The following is a 21120-nucleotide window of genomic DNA, read 5'->3' as shown; positions in this document are numbered from 1 at the left end:
TTCCACTGTACTACAATTTAACCACATTTTGAGTAAAAGTAGAAGGGTCACAGCTCTGTCCATGGACATCAGAAGATAGTACTGCATTTCAAGTTAACCATTTCTACATAAATCAGAACTAATTCTGCAGAATTCTGAATTAAAGAAAGCCTACTGCTGGTGGAGAAGCTGAAAGATGTGCTTATGTGTTGGTGGTTCAATTACTTTACTTTCATCATGTCCCAAAGCAGGTGATCGACTTGAGACCCATTCCACTCCACCTGTCCAAAGAAAGTAATGCTGTTCTCTACCAATAGGTAGATTTCTCCAGCTGTGCTTTGATGTATAACAATTGACATTTGAAAGGGAGAGACCTTTCAAGGAGGAAGTTACGCTTGTAGATTCTCACTTTGCCAACATAAACGGAAAAAGAGGTAAACAAGTGACGAATAGCTAAGCAAGAATAATGCTTGACTGTACTGAAAAGCAGTATCACCAGTTGGGCCAAACATTAAGCACTCAATAGAAATGCCTCACTTTGGTGGATATAATAAGAAGATTTTTGTAAGTTTACTTTATAATTTAGTCAAGCAAAGATATAGAAAAACGTGCTACTACTGGATACGTACTCCAGTATCAGGCAGGTTCCAGGTCAGGAAAAGCATAATATTAAAGTGATTGATTTTTTTTTCCTTAGGACCTCTAACATCTACCACATGCTTAAAGTTATGTTTTCTTTTTTTTAAAACCAAAATTGAACTGGAGACCACGCATGTCAATAACAAGGTATTACTATTTATTGAGCATTTACACATGCACAGAAATAAAAGCTCAACGTCCCTCACAAGATAATCCATAACATAAATTCTTGGCTTTGAAATATTCGAAGACTTAAATCATCAACACCATCTTGAAATTTTTTTTTTTTAATTATTCATCAAGCCACAAAAGCCATTTTTCTACCAAAGTAGACCACGTCCTCAAGGAAAAGGGGGAAGAAGAAAAAAGAAAAAAAGAGAAAAAAACCCCACCATAGAAGGACTTGGCAGCTTATAAAAATTGCCAAAACAAACACTGCTCCTCTCTCAGCTAGCATTTGCTAACAGTGTCACTGTGCTCAGCTCTGTTTGTGTGCCTGCCACTAAGCAGCACGTGAGAACAGATAGTCCTGAAAGGACAAGACCCGAACCTTTAACCTGAATCAGTCCCGTCTCCCCCACCTGCCCACCTCCCCTATTGCATTACCTCCTTATTGTTGCCTGAAACAGTAGACAAAGTCAGCGACTGAAACGAACATTCTGCCTATTTTAATGCAAAATCTTGAAAATCCTCACCACAGCTCAATTAGAAAGATTAGACAATCATTGGTTGAACCCTCTTAAAAACCTGTAACTAAAAGAAAAAGATTTTGTTTTAAACAGCAGCTGTATTTTCACTCAGCTATGCAGACATTTCATAGCCACTTTGCCATACTGGCTTATGTCTGGGTGTTTGAATAAAAATAGCTAATGTGCTTGCTTGTTACGCCATTAAATAAAGTGCACAAAGGAATTGCCAGTACTGTTTTTGCCCATGAAAGGCAATGGTCATTAATAGCTTGTATTTGCAGAAGGCTGTCAGAGGAACAGCATGCCTAAGCTTCCTCCTCCGTTTGCTATAGGTTTAACCATACACGAGGCAGCAGGGGAAAAGACACCCTGCGTTTCCTCATTCCAGAACAGGTCACACCTGTAGGGAGGGCTGGCAAGTCATGCAAGCCTCAGTCCGAGAAAAAGATTCGAGTTCTGTAGATTTGAGGGGGCAGAAAGATGTGGGTCTCACCATGGAAAGAGTATCTTGGAAAAACATGCACTGATACTTATTTTGACACTTTTTTTTTCTGTCATGACTAACATCTTGGAGATTTGCACTTGTATTACTATTCTTTTTCATCCATTTTATGCTTGAAGGAGTTAACTTTCTTTCAGTAATATTTTGAGAGGAAATAGACAACAAATGGGCTACTCATACAAACATGTCTGGGCGGGATAAAGAGATTTTTTTCATGCACCTTCAAATAGGTCCACCTGGAAGTCACAGCAGACAGGCGAAGTGAACCACACTGAGGAAGCAGGCTTTGTCAACTGGATGGCATCCAAACATGGATCACCTAACACGCAGAAAGGAGGACGGAGAAGCTGACAGCATGCTCACAATGTGTCAACCATGAGAAGCCAGGGATTTTCACCAGCTGCACAAGAGAGCTTACTCCACTGACCAGGAAAAATACATCGTCATACATATTCAGATGAAAAGCTACATGCAAGAAAAAACAAAACGCAACAAAAAAGGGAGACAGTGAGAAACAAACAAGGTATCAGAGCATAGCACCAGTAGAAGCAGCTTTATTATCTAACTATGCTTTTGTTATCTAAATAAGTCTCCTACTAGCTAGGAGAACATGGAGTTTACCAGCTCTTACAAAGACAGGGCCTGTTTGCCTTCAGCTGCTGTCTTCCCGAGATACGGGACTATGAACCTATAGACCTGTCACTGTTCATTGCCTCTCTTCAGTAAGGCCTCAGAGCACCCACTGTGTAAAGCTTGAGAGTTTTTAAGGCATGGGAGTAGCCTGGGAGAAAGGAGAAGGTGGTACTGGGTCCTGTTGCTATGAGAAGAGCCTTGCCATCAATGCGTAACTCCAGACAGACTACGGGAAGAGAGATTTCCACAGCCTATCCTCAATTTGGAGCACACCTGCCTTGCACCCAGGGTCTTGGGACAGGCAGAGGGAACCCTACTAAAGTGGTGACACCATTTGTCTTCTGCTAGTGTGTACTTTCAGACCTCCTTGGACCTAACAACATGTCAACTCAATGCAATAAGATTGCTGCTGTACTTTTTTGCTGGAATATTCTTTGTCCTTGCTTAAAAACTGTCAAAGCTTTATGAATCTTGGTTGAAAGTTTATTCTGTTTGCTCCCCAAGTCTTCCTAGTAAGAGGCCTCTACCTAAATTCTCTTATTTTAGAAAGGCACTTCTGAGTATGATGGGGTTAGGAGAGAGATACATAACAAAAAGTTTCTTCCCCCTCCAGCTCTCTTCCCTTACAGTTTTCCAGAGTTTGAACAGACTCCCATGAAACTGGGAGGGATGGCAGAGCTGCAAAGCAAGAGAAAACACTGAGTCCCAAGCATAATTTTTAAAGAAGGTATGAAATCCCAACACCTAAGCAGGTTACCACCTGTAACAAAATACTTGTGGGAACTGTAGAGATGATAGGTGCTATACTTATTCTAGATAACATTAATACAATGAGTGGAAAGTAATCTCATGCCTGTTCTTTAGGCAAATGTTCTTGGTGCTTATGACGCACCTTTGAAATTAAGCTTTGTTTCAGTAGCAGGATGGCATGCTGAGAGAAGCCCCCTGAAGTGTAGTTCAGACTCTTTGCATGTATTTGGAAGATGGTGTTGAGAAGATGGATGGCTTCCATGCTTAAGGGACTGTATAAGCTTAGTGAAATACGCACTATCGAGAAAGTCACTCCCCTGCAAGCACCATCTTGGCAGGTAGAAACCCGAGTCCTGACAGGGAAGATTTCAGTCTTTCAAGTCTGAGGTGAATGATTCTTACATCTAGCAATCAAGAAGCAAAACCAACACTCTCGTTATTAAAAGTCTGGGGTTTATATCCTCAACATTATGAATTATTCAGCCTTTAAATATGCTTTATTAGAAGTTCAGTAGGAGCAAAACACAGTACCGAATCAATTTTTATCCGGAATAGCGTGGGGGGAGGCAGAGTTGCCTTCCTATTTTGAGAGCAACATCTATGCTACACATGCAGAGCCAAAGCCTTCTAATCCAAGAGGCTGAATACATACTAGTTATTCAAACTCAAGAACGTGCGCATAAAAGGAATTTCATACATTTAGTCTCTGTTGTCCTCCTCGTTTTATGCTTTCTGTAAAGTTCTCATTCCAGTGTTGCTACATTACACACTCAGACACATCTTTTTGCCTCCCGCAAAGCCTTCGGTAATACAAAAAAACATTAGACAGCAGGCAAGGATGTCTAAAAAAAGAGTAGTTGTACAAGCCATCAATCTATCATTTAGTCAACAAACAGGCTCACTTTATAGATTATTATAGTAAAGCAAAATCAAGTGGAGCACAATGAAAATGGGTAACATTGTTTTAGTCTCAATATTAGAAACCATGGGTCATAGTTCTCTGCCGAACTAATGTAATGGAACATAGTTATTATTTTATGAAGAAAAATTTTCATACTATTTTAGCAGACTATCACTCTGGATAGAAGAAAAGGAAGAAAAAAAAATTACATTTATTCTCAACTACTGAAAGCCCCTGCACACCTCCACTTGTCTATCTTTATTTGCGAAACAACTGACACAAGTTTATAACTTAAGCTTGAAACCAAATGAGAGCGCAAATTTACCTGAGGAGGTCTGTGCAAGAAACTGATCCTACTTTCTGAGAAACAGGATGAAAACTTGCACTACACAGGGCAAAATTACTTCCAAGAACACACTAAAGAGAAGCTGCATAAGTTAGTGGCGACGTATGGCTCACATTGTGACCAAGAAAGAGCAGAGATAACCGGCTTCCCCACAAAGGACGACCTTGTTTCAGCAGTTCCTTTCGTATATTCACGCAGCACCAATGTTACGGCTTTGGGCAGCGGAAGCACGGAAAAGCAGCAGCACGGGAGCTCGGGAAGGTCCGTGGCAGAAGAGATCATTCTGCATCCCCACAGCGAACCTCCCCTCGCTGCAGCAACATTCTTTCCCCTCTTTCCCAGCCTGCCCAATTATTAATTTGGTTTTGGGTTGGTTTGGTTTTTTGGTTTGTGTGGTTTTTTTTTTTTTTTTTTTTTTTCTGGCTGCAGGAGCATTTCGTAGGGACACAACGTGGAAAGCTGCCAGCCTTCCCAAAGCCAACTCCGAGTAGGTCAGCCTTGGCTCAGCAGCAGACCACATAGCGCAGCAAAAGGAAACACAAGGCCTTGAACTCACGCCCATCTTCCCTCTCGTCCTCCATGCACACAGCCTAGACGCAGATTTTCTTTGATCGCTGAGGAATAGTAATTCACTGGTGGCCAACATCATCTCCACTGGAGACGAGGATAGCTGCCAACAGGCCCTATCCATAAGCAAACCAATAACTGCTCCAATTAAAACTACGCAAACACAGAAGTTAAGATGCCAAACTTTACCATTAATGCGTATTTTGGGCGTTCTTCAGGTGTTATAGGAAGTTACAGAACAACTGTAAGGGAGATTTCTTATTTGGAGCTACCAAGCTAATCCCAATCTAAAGATCAGGTCTGGCGAAGGAGAGAAGTGGTGATACAAACTTCCCTGTTCCCACGGCCGTCTTCAGCCAGCAGCAACACTGCAGCAGCACAGAGCACCTCAGCCTCCGGCCCTGCTCCAGAAACAGTTTCATTCTCAATTAGCTTTGGTATCAGGGCGGTGACACTATTACACTACTGATAAAGAAACCCCCGAGGATAGGGTCCCCCAAGTAACGACTAGGAAGTAGCCTGAAGTCGCGGTGTTTGCTTCGCCTTCACGTGAACGACTCCTGGTCTTCAGTTACCACTGAATTTCGTCCAGGCAGGCATCCTGATACACATCACCAGGCCACCCATCACCTATGGCTTTTGATTCGTGCAGAAAGCCAAGGCCACACATGCAATCGACAGCCCTAAAGAATGCCGCATTACTCTTTCTTTATGAAGGGGGACACCAAATAAATCAGAGAAATATTACCAATACTGATATGATGTGTAGTTACTGGTATTTAAAATATTACACCGAAACCCTTCATGTCACTACACTAAATCTGGATGCAATCCCTAAGAAACTGTAGCGAAAGTGAATGTACCATTCAACACATCAGGGGCATGGCTGCTTCCCTATTACCCAGAAAAACAGCTTCGTGATAATTCTTCTTAAACAATCATGGATGTACCATTACACAACTATGGACAAAACGCTACAAGATTGCAAGAAACGTTTAGTCATTTGATCGACATAACAACAAATCTGTAAAGACAGATTCACAGGATTCGCAGGCCAAACCCTGCTTTCTTCCTAGGGGTGAAATAAAAGCCAAAAAGAAAAAGGAAGGGATGTGCCAATCCTTCCACACCTCATCCTTTGACAGTAACTACTTTACGTCATCTGGCTATTAAGGATTGTCAGCACTTGAAGAATATCCATGATGCTTTCCTGACTGCTTTTACAGGAAAGAAAAAGAAAAAAAAAAGAAAAAAAAAAGAAGTCCTAGAATATTCAACAGGCGTAGTATAAGTGAAAGCTATCACTCTGCTTCCTTTTTCTTGAGGGGAAAAATTGCTTCAGCTGTGCTTACAGTATTTCTTGGAAAATTTGTATTTCGAAAACAGTCAATATTCCTGAATAGGTCTGGGGATTAAGGCATCCAGCTTTGAAAAGACAGGTGACTGAGAGAGGCCCTCGCCCTGTGCACAGCTCCTACCACACAGCGCATTGGAGCAGACCACACTTGAAGACCAATGCACGTAACAGAAATCAATGGCTGATTTACCTACTCAGCATTTCTTACAGAGGTGTAGAAGAGAGCCTGAATTTGCCCTCCATTGGGCTTCTCACAGCCTACAGAAATCACTTGTCTGAAGGCAGAGGAGCAGCTGACCTGTCCCACCACCCAGTCTCTGGTGACCCCGTACAACTTCGCTCCCCCGCCCCCAGCTGCCGGCTGGGAATACAGAGGGACCGGACTCCCAGGGCAGCATCGTTTTGCCAAGGAAGGTGCACAGGCACATGGCAGATACAACAGCAACTCCTCCAGGGGCTGAGGGCTGGCAGGACCCCAGAAGAGCCGGCGCTGGCTTGAGAGACAAAGCTCCTAGCGAAATCCATTTAACACATTCCTGCACGGCTTCTGATGATACCGTTCCTATGGATGGCTGAAGCTATTCTAGCTAAAAGCAAACATCCCTGCCAGGCTAGCTGCCTTTGCTTAAAGAAGAGCGTGCGTTTTACAGAAACAAAGATAAATTGAGCTCGCTTTCTCCTACAGCAGTTTTTCTGGTGTGATTTTGTTCCATTATATCTGCTTAGGTAGCTAACAAAACCAGACCTACCGGAGCAGGAATGTACTTATGTATCTTTACATACAATGTGGTGTGTTTTAAAATGCTTGATTGGGTTTTCTGGACCTTTGCACGTGTATTGAACCATACAGCATTTTGCAGCCACCACCTCTAATTAGCAAAGAACTGGCCCCTTCTCTGCTGCTTTACTTATTTGTTCATTTTAAAAGAGACTTTGAAATTGTGTATTAGGACATACTGAAGCACTACTGTATTAAACAAGCATAATGACCAGAATTTATTACATCTCAGACATTTTTTTATAGGTTCCTTCCTAAAAATATTAATAAGCATACTCAGTAAATGCCGGATTTACTTTTGAATATCGCTCCTCTATCTTTTGTCATTAAAAATTAAAGCTAAAAATACAAGTACATCCCCCCCCCATTGCATACTTGCTCACATTCAAATAGAAACCCCCAGACAACCAACATAAACAACTGTGATGAATGCTTCAATCTCCAATGGGCAGTGGGATGAACACCATAAAAAGAAAATAAGACTTACTATTTTCCTACCTCCCCTCAAAACACAAGGGTCTAAACCAACTCCACTTTGGTCAGTTGTGACTTTATAAACTCTGTATCTACCAAACCACATGCTGCCAGGAATAGCATAAATCTTAAAGCAAAGATTACAAAAGCATTTTGGGGTTTTGGTTGGGGTTTTTTCTTTTAAGAACCCCGACAGACATCCTTGCAAGGAGAGACAGTTCAGTCTGCTTTTAGCTTTCAAAACGAGCACAGATTTATTTATTCTGCTGGGTATACACTGAATGTTTGAACAAAAAAAAAGTTAGTCATAGGTCAGACAATACAGCTCGCTATGACTACACCCTTCACTTGAAGGAAAACCCAAAGATCAATTTTCTACTTCGACCAGCTGAAGCGACAGTAAAAGAAAGTATATTCTCCTGGCTTTTCTAAAAAACAGCAGCTTCCCATCTGACATCTAACCAGAACCTTTTTGGACACTGAAAAATCCTGCCATTGGTCAGGCTTTGCAACAGGCACATCCCATACACCTTGTTCGGCACGCACTGATGCGCGCTCAACTCCTCAACCCCAACGCTTCTATGGTGGGGGGGGGGGGGGGGGGGGAGGGGGAAGAAATAGTAAAATAATAATAAAGTCGGGAGAGGGCGGGTATCTGTCAGGCCGCGTCCTGGTGCCGGCCAGGGAGTTACGAGTTGACGCGAGCACGATACCAGGTTAAACAATTTGCAATTTGCCTCGCTCGGCAGCCCTCCATTTTGTCACAACTGCCTCAATTTAAACCTTTCCCCAAGTCGAAAGGCACAACTTCCAAGGTTTCTCCGGCAGCCCTTGCGGGGGGGGGTTTTAAAGCATCCCCGACCATTTTAAGCGGCCGGAAAGCCCGTCGGGGAGCCAGCACTGTTTACTAAGTTCGGGAAGGCAGGCGCGCTTCCCTCGCCCAGGCGGAGGCACGGCAGCCGCCCCGCACACCGGCAGCCTCCCCGCGCATCCCCCGCACCCAGAAGCCGGCCGTCCCTCCCTCGCCCCTTTCCAGCGGCCAGCTGCCTCCCCTGCCCCGCACACCGGCCGCCTGGGAGAGGCAGGTGGATAACGGGAGGCGAGAGAGGAAGGGACGAGGAGGAGGAGGAGGCAGGAGCCGCCGCGGGCAGCAGGCTGCCGGCCGCCCCGCAGCAGGTAGGGGGAGCGCGGGGCGACCCGCCGGTACCGGTACCGTACCGTGCCCTGCCGGTACCCAGCTCCCGCTCACCCCCCGCCCCGGTTCCTTACCACCTGCGGAGCCCGCCCGGGCCGGGGCAGCGACCTGTCCGCTGCAGGCGCTCTCCTCCGGAGGTGAGGGGGCGGCGGGGAAGGGCATGCGGGAGGAGGGAGAGAGGGAAGGAGGGCTCCCGCCTCTCCCTCACCTCCCTCCTCCTCCTCCTCCTCCTCCCCGCCCAGCCCGGCCCGGCCCCGCCGCGCCCCCCCCCACCCCCGGCGCCCCTCGCCCCCTTCCCGGGCTGGCTTCGGCCCCGGGCGAGGGGGTCCCTGCGCTCCTGACGGCACTTACTGTTTCATCCCCCCCCCTCTCGTCCGTCTGTCGGTCGGTCGGGCCGTCCCTTCGGCACGGATCAATAAGTTGTTGCCACCGGCCTCGCCGCTGCCGCCTGAGACAACTTTGTCTCCTTCCAGCCGCTGGGAACGCTCCTCTTTTTCCTTCTTCTTTAATAATAATAATGAAAAAAAAGCAATCAAAAAACTAACAACAAACAAGCAAAACAATTGTATTCAGCTCTTTTTTTAAGAGGGGGAAGGTGGGAGGGGAGAGGAGAAGAAAAAGGAAATATTTGGAGCTTTTTTTTTCTTCTCCTTCTTCTTCCTCCCTCCCCCCCCCCAAGATGGCTTGAGAAAATTAAAAGGGGACAGTGACGGGGGGGGGGGGGAGGGACACGACACACGCTGAAAAGCTCGGGATAGGGGAGAAAGTTTTGGGGGCTGGGGTTTTTTTTCGTGTTTGGTGTTCGTTTTGTTTTTTTTTTTAAAAGCCTTCGTTTCCCAGAAGGACCCAAAGGATTACAAACAAACGGGCAGCGCAGGCGGGCAACAAGGAGGGGAGCGAGCGAGCGAGAGAAAAAGAGTTTTGCTGGTCAGTAAACTTCAAGCTGCTGGGATGAGGTCATCGGTGTAAAAATAAAGCGATGGCGTCACTTGAAACCAATCCCAGTGAATGAACTCAGCCGGGGGGTGAAGATGGGGGGGAGGGAGGGAGAGGGAGAAAGAGGAGGAGCGGGGCGAGAGAGAGGAGCCCTGCGGGGAGAGGGAGGCGGCAGCCGCCGCCTCGCAGCGCCGGTGGTGGGGGCGGGGGGGCTCAGGCTGCACCGTGCTGTCACCGGGGCGGGAGTGGGGGCGACGACACACGCGTCCGCTCTCCTCAGCCTCCCGCTGGAGCCGCCGGGACGGCCCCGGGGAGGAGCCCGGGCCGCGGAGCCATTCAACCGTGCCGCCGCCGCCGCTCTTCTCCGCCCTTCGCCCGGCCGCGGAGGCGGGCTTCCCCCGCTCTGCCCTGGCTGCCCGGCCCTCGCCTCTCCCGTGCCTTCTCCACAGAGCCCCGGCGTCCCCTGCCATCCCCGGCTTGGGGGCCTGCGCCCGTCTCCACACCCGAGGCCTGGGGCGGGCCCGTCGCCGCGGGCCTCCCCGGGCGTGTGGGGCAGCGCGACGCAGTGGCGAGCCCGGTCCCTCCGCGGCCTCCCCTCAGCCTGCCCTGTGCTCGGTGCCACCGGCTAAAGGGCCTTTGGCAGCGCAGCGGGCGCTCCCGGTGGCACCCCATGTACTGGTGTTATCATCTGAAAATGGAGCCCTGTGGGGTGCCACGCAGGGCCCTCAGAGCGAGGCGTCAGGTCCTCCTGTGGTAGCGTGGGTGTGGGCAGGGCGCCCCGCTGGTGACATGGCGCACTGTGGGCCTTCACCCTTTAAATTACCTTGTTAAATAATAATAAAAAAAAAAATAGGTAAAAAGCGCATCTAAAACAAATAACTTGAGGAAAGCGAAAGTTAAGTCTAAACGGACACACAGAAATACAGTTATGTTATCTAACGTGTCTGTTCTGTCTAGTACCAATGAGGTATGTCCCTCAGAGACTTGATGGGTCCTGTCTTGTCTTACGCATCCCTCTTCCAGGTACACTGGAATACTGTGCAGCCCTCTTTCTCCCTCGGAGGCACCACGGCGAAGGAGAGCCTGCCGGCACTGCTGGGCGTGCAGGACGCCATACACGGCAGAATTCAAACCCTGGTCGTTCTCCTCCGCTGGCTTTTGAATCCCTGTGCTGCAAAACCCTTGGAAGACAGCATGAGAAAGAGGATTAACCGCACGGGTCCTTGCGTTCTTGGTGGCTTCTGCTTCAAACAAAGCACCTTGGGAGAGGCACAAGGCTATCACCCACAGTAAAACAGTTTGTGTGGTTGGCATTTCGGGATACAGGCAACTCTGAACAAATTATACGGCGGTGGGCTCTGTCCTGGCAAAATTGACCAGGAACCACCTTGACAAAGGGCCTGAGGGCCTGGTCTTAAGGAGTTGCGAGCTGTCTCTCACAAGGAAGCCTTGTTGGCACTCGTGCTGAACAGCCACGTCCTCTGCAAGGGAGCGCAGAGCGTGCTGAGGAGAGAGAAGTCCCAAGAGAAGCCCAGTCTCCATCAGGCAGTGACAAAAGAAAAATCAAAAGCAGGGAAGAAGCTGTGGTAAAGCAATTTATGTCAGTACGTTCAGTATTTTGCACGTGTCTGTCTCGTGGTAGCTGAAGAGCAGGTTTGCCTTTTTGTCTCAATAAACCAGTGGCCCTGAAGACACCTTCTGCAAACCCCCAAAGTGCCCACAGTATTTAAAGTCTGCACATTAACTGCTGGTTAATGGAGCTAGAAGTGACCCATTTTGACGAAGGGGATCAGAGAGCGTGCCAGAGAAACTCAAGGCGACAGCCAGTGCCCCGGCTTATTCAGACCAGGAGAGTGCAGGAACAAATAGTTCCAGCACTGTTATCCTCACAAGTGGGGAGCAGCGGAGAGGGGCGCGTAGTGAGGAGGAAAGACACTTCAATTCTCTTTTCCCTTTTGTCGTCTCAACTCGGTAACACCTTACATAACTGTTCTTTTGGGTTTTTTTTTTTTTTTTAATTGGGAGACTGAAAAAGTTTCCTCACTGTAAAAATAAAAAATACTTGTGATCTTTTTGGAATATTCTTATTTTTAGCTGAAAAAAAAGGATATATACAGAAAAGTCTAGGACAGAAAATTAAAGCTTCTTTAATACAGAGTCAGGATTTTTTTCTTCCTAATGTAATAAAAAGTGCGACTAAACCACACCGATATCACAATTAACTCCTGCAGGTTGAAGTTAATACTAAGAATAACTTTTTCTTTCAGCTGAGCTTGAGCAGAGAGTCTGATGAGGGAGAGCATTGCAGGATGAAACTGTACAAGTTTGTTGCTAGCCTGAAGACACAAATGGAAGGAGTCTGGAGGACTGAAACACTGAGGCAGCATCTGACCTCGCTTCATTGAGATTAGTGGCCATGTCCTTTGCCTCCTGTTCGCAATGGGCAAAGCGTGCCCATGTTGGCAGCTGACATGCATCAGCTGGCAGGTGGTCACTCGTGAAGGAGCAGTAACTCGTTCGCGTGCGTGCCAGAGTCTAACTCCAGCTTAACTTTCTTTTTTTTCCTTGAAAGCCTTTCGTTCCTCCCTACCACTTCCACAGCAGGCTCCTGGAAATGATCTGAACTGCAGGCGCAAAACAGGGAGAGATTCAGACCTTAGTCTGGTGAACACCTGAGCCCTCTGTGAGAGGGACTGCCTGGCTTTGCTGATGTCCCTAGCTGCTGACCTTCCCTCCCCAGGCTTTCAGAAGTCTGTCAGTTCTATGGTACGTATTTTGCTACATTTCTGGCAATGCATTTTTTTTCGGCCTCAGAGCTTAGTGCCCCTTTTTGACAAAACTGTATTGAGAGAGGTAATGTTAGCGTCCTTTTCTTGCGCCTCCTTATCGAGCTCATGAGATGAGGACACCCGAAGTGTCTATATGGGGTAAAACAAGGGCGAAAGACGTTATGGTGGCTATCCAGCAGGCTATACAACAGCACTCGAACTTTGAAACTTGCCCATGTCCTACCAGTTTGTGTCCTGCTTCTGGCGGGAGCGGTTTTAAGTGTGTCACCCCATGCTGCCCCTATTGCTAGGGGGCCAGGGAGGGGGAATAGGTGGGTACTTTCAAGAGCTGGAGAATTATACACCTTGTTTACAAATGTTTCTCTTTATTTATTCATCAAAAGCTAGCATAGCTTTTTGTTCCTTTTCCAGCTAATAGATTTTGTGGCACTTCACTTGGTTAATCAGTTAGCAGTGATTAAACAGGGGAAAGATGAATGACAGCCTGAGTAACGTCATCATGTTTTCATCTGCACAGTGGGGAGGAGTGGTTTGCCAGAGGAACCTCTTGTGAAATAAGTGAGAATTGAACTTAAAGCACGGAATTTACCATGCTTTAAAATCCCCTTGTGGGTGCTCGCTTCCTCCATGGGGTGAAGTGCGGTTGCTGAAGAGGTCACCATTCCCAGACAGCTCCCAGTCACCTTCACGGCTGTCTTCTGCCAAAGGTTACCACCTCTCCTACCTACCTGCAAGCTGCTCGCACAATCCCTCCCAAACTTGTTTCGGCTAAAGTCAACCAGAGTAGCTTAAGCAGTTTAAATAGTAGATGTCAGCTGAACGGGTTTGTTTTGGATGAAATGGATTAGGGGAAACCCAAGTCAGCAGATGGGAAGTGGGGTGATGACCTTTTCATGGACAGCTTCAGGGGCACTGGGTAGTTTGGCCTAATCTGCTTTCAGAGCAGACTGCTGTATCAGACATAACTGCTATCAACAGCTCTTCAGGGTATATAAAAATAGAAGGGTTGCCGAGATACCCACATTGAAACATTCATAGCATTTTTAAATACCACTGGCTTTGTTGGCACAGAGAGCAGGGTACGGTAGTCAGAGCAGCGCAGGGTTGTGGGAGAGCAGCGATGGGAACATGAGGATTTGGAAATTGGTAGGAACAGAAGATGTAGTACTGAGGGTTGGGGAAAGAGCAGAAGAGAGATAAAAGCTTGCAGAGGGAGATCAGAGAGGTCAGTCTAGAGACGAGGACTTTGAGTAGTGTGAGAAATGCGGGCATCAGACACATAAGGTGCAGAGTCGCAGTCCTCAGGGGGAAACAGCGAGTTGAGAACAACCAGTATCTTCCCATTCTTCCCTTCCATGTATGCATCAGACCTTGGGAAGCTCTACCCCTCTGGAAAATGGTTAAATAAGAATAGCCTCACTATTCTGTTGCTGCAGGTAGTTTTCATACCTCTACTTCCCTGTAGCTTCTCCGGGACTGCCAGATTCATAGCATGTCAAACAAGCTGGGGTTAGTGTGCAAGTGGAGAGGTCTACATTCAATGCAGATATGTGTTTTTGATCTGGGACGAACGTAAGATAAGATGGAGAAATATTCTTATTCCCTGTAGGACAACAGTGGATGATTTGGAGCAGTGGAAGAGAAAGGGAGAATTACAGGAACTCGAGCAGCAGAAAGTACAGAGAAAAAGAAAGGAGAGCACCAGCTGTCTGCTTCCCTGTGTCTCCTTACTTCATAAATTCTATATCCATTACTCAATAGGAATTTACATGATCCCTATCTCCATAGTTTCTGGGTACCCTTTATTTCTGTAAGTCTTCAGTGCGACAGAGGACTATCATGATACCATGTTTTGTGGATATAAGAATGAGTTACTGAGATAAAGTAACTCATTCAAGGTAGTACAGCAAGCCACTTCCAGATCAGCGAACTGAAGCAAGTTCTTTTAAATTCCAAATCTAACCACTAACTCATCCTTCTCCCTCTCTTTTCTTCCGTCTCTCAAAAGAAATTGTAACTTTTTTTACTTCCTTGAACAGGCACATTTAGTAAAATTAAACACTTGCACAAAAGTTTGTTGGCTTAGTTTGCAATTAGACACACACACACAAAGAGAGAGGCTATAAAAGAGATAGACAACAGAAGACAATGAGAAAAGAAATAATAATGATTTCTGATTTAATGGATGGGCTTTATAAAGTTTAGGCGTTTTTGATAAATCCTAATCATCTTAAACAGAAACAAAGACAGCTATTTTGATGGTTAAGCCACTTCTGTGTGAAAGAGCAAGATGAAGTTTTGAGAAGGCATTTGAAATTGGAGATCATAATAAATATTATTTACAGAAAAGAAGCATAATAACATGTTGTCATCAGGAAACAGAATAATGAAATACTGTTCTCAAGAAACAACAAGTTCAGACAAATCTCCAGCAACTGAGAAACTTAACTAGTAACATTTCTCACTTTTCCCTATATCTAAAGAGAAAAATATTTAAGTAACAACCACAACAACAGAAAAATAAAATAAGTGATACATTAAAAAAAAAATCACAAACACATTCCAGAAATCAAGATAATTGTCACAACAAACACCCCCCTCACCTTCTTTCTTTTGGCTCTTACTCACTGCTAGTCACTTGTCTGTAGGCTGGTGTACTTGTATTGAAATCAACTTGTAATGGGCTGTAAGCACAGATGGTGAAAACCATCATTGCTCAACTAGCACTTAAGTTGCTGTGCCAATTTATACTATCTGGAGAGTAGCTTTGTATGTTCATGTTTTGTTTGTGGCCAATGATGAATCAGAACGAAAATGTATTTGTGTTTATTATGAGGGCAACATAAAATGTATGAGCTCTTTGACTATTCATATCCTTCTTTTTAACTACTTGAATACTTTAAAGGATGTGAGAGTATAGTAATTACCAACCTTAAATACAGTTTAGACTTTTTTTTTCTTCTAATGAAATCTTTCCGTAAGAGTATCAAGGATACGGTGGAAAAGGACAGCATCCATAAAATGCTTTAAAATTGTGATATGTGAAACATAAAGTGGGTTAATAGAAACCATTAAGTACAAAGTTACTGTCTTCATAGCATGCTCAAGTAAGCTCACAATCAGAAAACTTGTTTAAAAGTATGAGTATAGAAAGTGAATGAATAACCTGTGGTATTAAAGACCAGTTTATTTTTATATTTCTTTATTGTAAAATATTTATAATTTTCAAGACATGTACACAGGAGAGGAAATTTTCTGACAGTTTTAGAGTCTTCATCATTTCTCCTAATCCATTTTGTTGTTTCTGCTTACCTTTAACAGCTCCTGACACCTATGGATATCCTAAGCCTTATGGATTTGATAGGTTGCTGGTTATTCTATTTCTAAGGTGCAATTTGGCTGTTGCAGTAATATGCAAGTGAAACTATAGTGATTTTCAAATAGTTGTGAAAGAGATGGATTTCTCTTTCATGGAATCATTAAAAGGTACTTAATAGATAAAAAGAGCTTCCTATCAAAAAAAGGAAAAGATAGACAAACCTCTGGAAATGAAAACAAACTGAGTTCTAAAAGGGAAAAGAAAACCGAGTTAATTACTGTGTGTTGTTGCCATGGGAAAGAAAGGCATGAGCACCACAATGACCTGCATTTATAAGCTTTCATTCATATAAACCTTTAAGTGGATAACACCCAGAACATCAATATTTTGGCCTCACAGAAAAAAACATTCATAGGAAAAAAAAAAAGACTGTTAACTCTGAAGAGTGTCTTGTTTTGTTGAATGGTCAGAAAATTGTTGGGCTGGTACTAGCCCAATTGTCAACAACAGGCAGCAGAGTTTGTCAAGAAGGACAGGTGAAAATATCAGGTTACAGGGAAAAGAAGCATGTGAAAATTTCAGAGTGTGTCATTTTATTTTTTTTAGGATGCAAGGTTAGAATATGCCTATTTTAGTAGCAATCTGAGTTCAAAACTCTAAGGTGGAGGTGAGGTGAAGGACTGCTTGTTTATTTTTATATTGCCTCCTTGACTATTCTGATGCTCAGGAAAAGGCTGGCTTCTGTGTATTAGTTATGGGTACAACTCTTTTAGCTCTATGGGAGGGGGTTGAAAATCTTGCAAGAACATTTCTGCTTCAAAACAGTTTTCCCCTTGTTCTCCTTGTAGCTGGGGGAAGAATCATTAACACAGTAAAAATGTTTAAACCCTTGGTTTATGTTCAGCTTGCAAAAAGAAGGGGAGAAGATCAGCGAGGGTAAAGCCCAGGGCTACAAATCCAATGTTTTATTTTCTACATAAAAGTCTGCTGCAGACTTCTCATGGCTTATTTGAAGCTGCCCCCACTTACCTCAGATATAAATTTGGCTTGTTGACTCTCCGGTCATTAAAAAATTTGTTTCAATCCACTGATCAAATGATGATGAGTTCCAGATAAACTTACACTAAAGAATGTTCATCTTCATGACCATTTAGAGTCTAAGTGGGATATTATGAAATCAAATGGGGCGGAAGGTTTTTTAAGAGGGGGAATTTCAAGTAGAGGACATGACTTTCTAAGACATTATTTCTTGGCAACTGTGTAGGCTCAGAAGAACTTCCTAGTCAGGAACATACGAGGACAGATTCTTTTGTGAGCCAGTCAGTGGAGACGTTTATGGGAAAATGGGAGATGCAATTTGAGTTCCAGAATATAAAAGGAAAAAGAAGGCCCTGTTAGAAGGGCCTGCCTAATTACTAAGTTGCAGAAATTGTATGTTTATTCATCTGTTATTTTGTACGAGGACTTACAATTAAATGATGTCAGCTACAGTTTAAGAAAAATGGTTATTATAACCGATGATTCATTTAAAATACCTTCTTACCCTATAGTGCCGGCAGGAGGTCAGGATGCAGTTGCACAAATGCTGTAAGCTGGCCGTCACTGAAAGCAGAGCTTGGTCCCCCATTTGTTTTACAGCACGTGAATAAACAAAGGCTTGAGCCGCTGCAGAGGAGATGGCTACGTGGGGGAAAGGATGCACAGCAATCGGTAGGGGAAGAGTGAACCAGTGTGCCAACGTGTTGAACCAACGTGTGCCAGAGGCAGTCCCAGCTGACAGGGGTGTGCATGGCTTGAGAAGATGCAGGCAGATGACTTGGCTGAGCCCATCTAACACGTTGACAATGCCAAAAGGAGATGCTCCAGCTCACAGTTTCCTACCCTCTGCTTCTGACTGTGAGCTCCTGTCACTTTCCTCGCTGTGGATCTGGCACTGTTATAATGCAAGACGACTCAATTCACCTTGCTAATCCAGCGGAAGTAGAGTGAGTTACTCTTTGACACTCATTAGATTGACGTTTGCTGTCTGACGATACTAGAAAAGAGCTCTTCATAATGAGGGTCGTCAAACACTGGAACGGGTGCCTAGAGGGGCTGTGGCTTCTCCATCCTTGGATATGGTCAGTGCTGGAACGGACAAGGCCCTGAGAAACCTGATCTAACTTTGGAGTTGGATTTAATGTTGAAGTTGGCTCTGCTGTGTACAGGGAGTTCGACCAGCTGGCCTCCAGAGGTCCCTTCCAACCTAAGTTACTGCATGGTATAGATGGGGCAGTCACGATTCCGGTATCTCGTGTCCTTCTTTTACACTGAGAAATCTTCTCATGCATCAGTATCCCTAGCTGAAAATTTATCTGTCTAACGTTAAGGTAGTCCTGTAATTATTATGAAATTTCAGTGTATACATTTCTATGTATAAGTTTCTATGAGCAAAGCTATCCCAGGAAGAAGTTTGGTTGGACAGTATAAGTCAGTACTTTAAAAATATATATATTGTAGAGTTGATCTCATTATTGCTAACCAAATATTATAAAGCCAGATTATTAAATATGAATTTATACTGTAAAAATTACTAAAGTAACGTGTACACAGTTAAAGTTTACAAACAAGCTTAACTTTATGCTGAAGAGAGGCTCTAAAATAATCATGTGAAAATACATAATGTATATTAAGTGGCCAGATTAATCTCAGTGGATGTTAAAAACATATTCAGATTTCTTCTTTACTTTGTCTCCTTACGGCATGCCTACGATGCAGCATGGCTTCTAGATTTTATTGGACCAATAAAAGTTGTTGTGCTTAGTAGTTGGACTTTTTTTTTATGGTAGCAAATTACATTTACATCCATTTGAGGCTCTTTCACATTGGTAGGGGTGTGAAAAAAGACGCTGGAATAAACTGAGTCAAGTTTGTATATAGGTAATTGAAGGAATGGAAGTATGAAATCCTTCAACACCACCACAATGCCTAGTAACAAATGCATATGCAAATATATCTTTAAAAAATCCCAGAGCTGTATTTTCAGTCACACACCTCACTCTCCATAGTTGTCCATAAGATGATAGCGTAGTTGCACAGGGTATATTTACTTCCAGTTAAATGTTCCTCAGCACTTCTAGGGTGGTGCAAAAGGGCTGTATTGTACCATTCTCTTGTTTCTTCTCAGTTGTGCAGCCAGACTATGAACTTTATAAGCCAAAAACATAGAAAGCAAAAAAGCCATCTAAACTGTTTATGAATTATTATGATTCCAAAGAAATTTATAATTTTTTGAAATTATCTCCATTTTATAAAGACTGCCCGCACTACGGATGCAGGGACACCTGTCTTTTCTGCATTTGGGGACAAGTCAGTACGACCGTATCCTGATGAGTAAGGCACCTATCTTGTTTTCAATGTTTTACACAGGTACGCTCAAGTGGTTTGAGACTCCTGTCTTTTCAACAGACTTTTAAAGAGGTTAAGTGCTTCCTGTGGCACTTCAGTGTATTTTGGTGGGAACATGGCTGTAGATTACACCTTGTCTTCAGAGAGAAGTGCAAGCGCAAAGGCAACCACGCTGCAATTTGTCTGGCACCAGGGGATTTGGCCCTGAGATGTGCTGCACAGATCATGAGTATGTTGCCCTATAGTCCCCACCAAATAAAGGTGGTGCTTGCCTGCACAGATCGTTTCTACATGGTGAAAACCTGTACTACGCTGGCAGCAACTGCAACCTGTCTGGAACTACATGGCCTTTGCAGAGATTTTTTTCTATACCAGACATTAAGTGAGTTGCTCCAGGTACGTACACGGCGACACTTTTCTAGGACTCCTGGACGCTCTGTGACACATCCATTACAAGTAGTAGTCTGTTGCCAAAACTGCTGCAAGAAAATCAGGAATTGAGACAGATGAGGCCTCCGGTGTAACACAAATTCCAGTTTCATTCTTCGAATTCATGTGCAGGACACCAGCCACCAACCTAAGTAGTGAATCAACCATTCTTTCTTGAAACTAGGAATTAAAAAGTCATTTGTTTTGTTTGGACTTCATTTTCAGCATCCCAATTGTCTCCAAAACATGCTGGGTCTGATTGCTAGTTTAGAGCAGCTAAAGATCTGTGCTGCCTCGTAGCTTCTATACGCAATTATGTCCAAGTGGGAGTCAAATGCTGACACCAGAAAGTAGACAATTGCAGCTTGGTGGTATTCAACATCTGTGAATCTCTCTCGTGCCTGGCCAAAGCATGTGTGGACGAGGAGTGAAATTGTAAGAGATTCTGCCCCTAAACCTCCGCATGGAGCACAGCCGATAAGAATCAGGCTTGCTCTTTCAGTACATCTATCTGCAAATAGCTACAGTATAGTACAAACAGGCATAATAAGCCAGTTTATTTTGGACGATTGATTAATGGGAACATTACTCATATACTCAGTGCATGACATTTCTTGTTACTTGTTCATATCATTTGAGAGTTAAAGGATAAAAATACTTAGGAATTTGCCACCAGTTGGGTCGCCACCTGTCTGCTGAACACATTAAAGGGGAAAAAGGGTGAGTTGTATTCCATGTAAGAATGCTGTAGCTATCTGAGGGACTCCGAATAACATTTCTGACACTATCAGGGGAAAATTTTCCATCGCAGTCTCAACACAGATTCAGCAATGGGGCCTTTTCTCCCTGACATAGCTAGAGATTTAAGGGATGTCAAGAAAGATGGAGGTAGAGGGAAGGGAATGACTTCACTGAAGCAAGTCAGTAGACGGCTAAGGACTATATCTATGCAATCAAAGTGAACATTTAGCAAACAGCTGTCGATCTGTGTATAGATTCATCGCTTCCTTGGTTAATGTTTATACCTGACGTTGTAACAGTTGGTTAATAAATAGCTCATTTACGTGAAGAACTGGAGATGGTAAAAAACAAAACAAAAAAATCTATAACAAACACACATGCAAATCCCCCACCTGCACTTCTTTTTTTGAAATACCAGTCAAACGGATGGCAAAGCTATTCTGTAGTATGACATCACTTGGTCCTGTGAAATGACCACTGACGGGTCTATTCACGGAGTCTATAATTAGCTACTTACCTCCAAGTTTCAGAGATTTCGAGCAGCAGCCTGATGTAAATGCTTTAAATCAGCCTCTGGAGACGCCTTTGAAACCAAGCAGACTAACGCCTAACATGGGCATCAACACTACATACTTATGTCGGGGTTTTTCCTGCAGCTTAGCCTGGGAAAATCACGGAAAAATGCATGGAGAAAATTCATTGATGTCAT

The 21120-nt window shown here is 44.3% G+C and overlaps 1 protein-coding gene and 1 long non-coding RNA gene across 6 annotated transcripts in view; one reads left to right on the top strand and one right to left on the bottom strand.

Annotated features, from left to right (window-relative positions):
* The window catches only part of DUSP16 (dual specificity phosphatase 16), a 69196-nt gene extending 59408 nt beyond the window's left edge, over positions 1 to 9788 (bottom strand). The window contains exon 1 of one of the 3 annotated variants that reach the window (XM_074589899.1): positions 9162 to 9788. The gene's annotated coding sequence lies outside the window, so the exon portion shown is untranslated. Of the gene's footprint in view, positions 1 to 8884; positions 9042 to 9161 lie in introns of those variants that run through there. The other 2 variants (XM_074589933.1, XM_074589888.1) reach the window with 2 other exon arrangements.
* On the top strand, positions 8533 to 18656 carry LOC141744319 (uncharacterized). Of its 3 annotated transcripts, none has more exons than XR_012587411.1 (4): positions 8533 to 8791; positions 9654 to 9737; positions 10770 to 12512; positions 17493 to 18656. It is a non-coding gene; the product is annotated as an uncharacterized LOC141744319 (long non-coding RNA). The 3 variants fall into 3 exon arrangements; XR_012587407.1 differs by having other exon boundaries at positions 17405 to 18656; XR_012587410.1 differs by having other exon boundaries at positions 8544 to 8791; positions 9651 to 9737; positions 17405 to 18656.
* Positions 18657 to 21120: the final 2464 nt, after the last annotated feature.

Source organism: Larus michahellis, chromosome 1, assembly GCF_964199755.1.
Source record: "Larus michahellis chromosome 1, bLarMic1.1, whole genome shotgun sequence".
Classification (NCBI taxonomy): domain Eukaryota; kingdom Metazoa; phylum Chordata; class Aves; order Charadriiformes; family Laridae; genus Larus; species Larus michahellis.
This window is presented reverse-complemented; position numbering and strand designations above follow the sequence as displayed.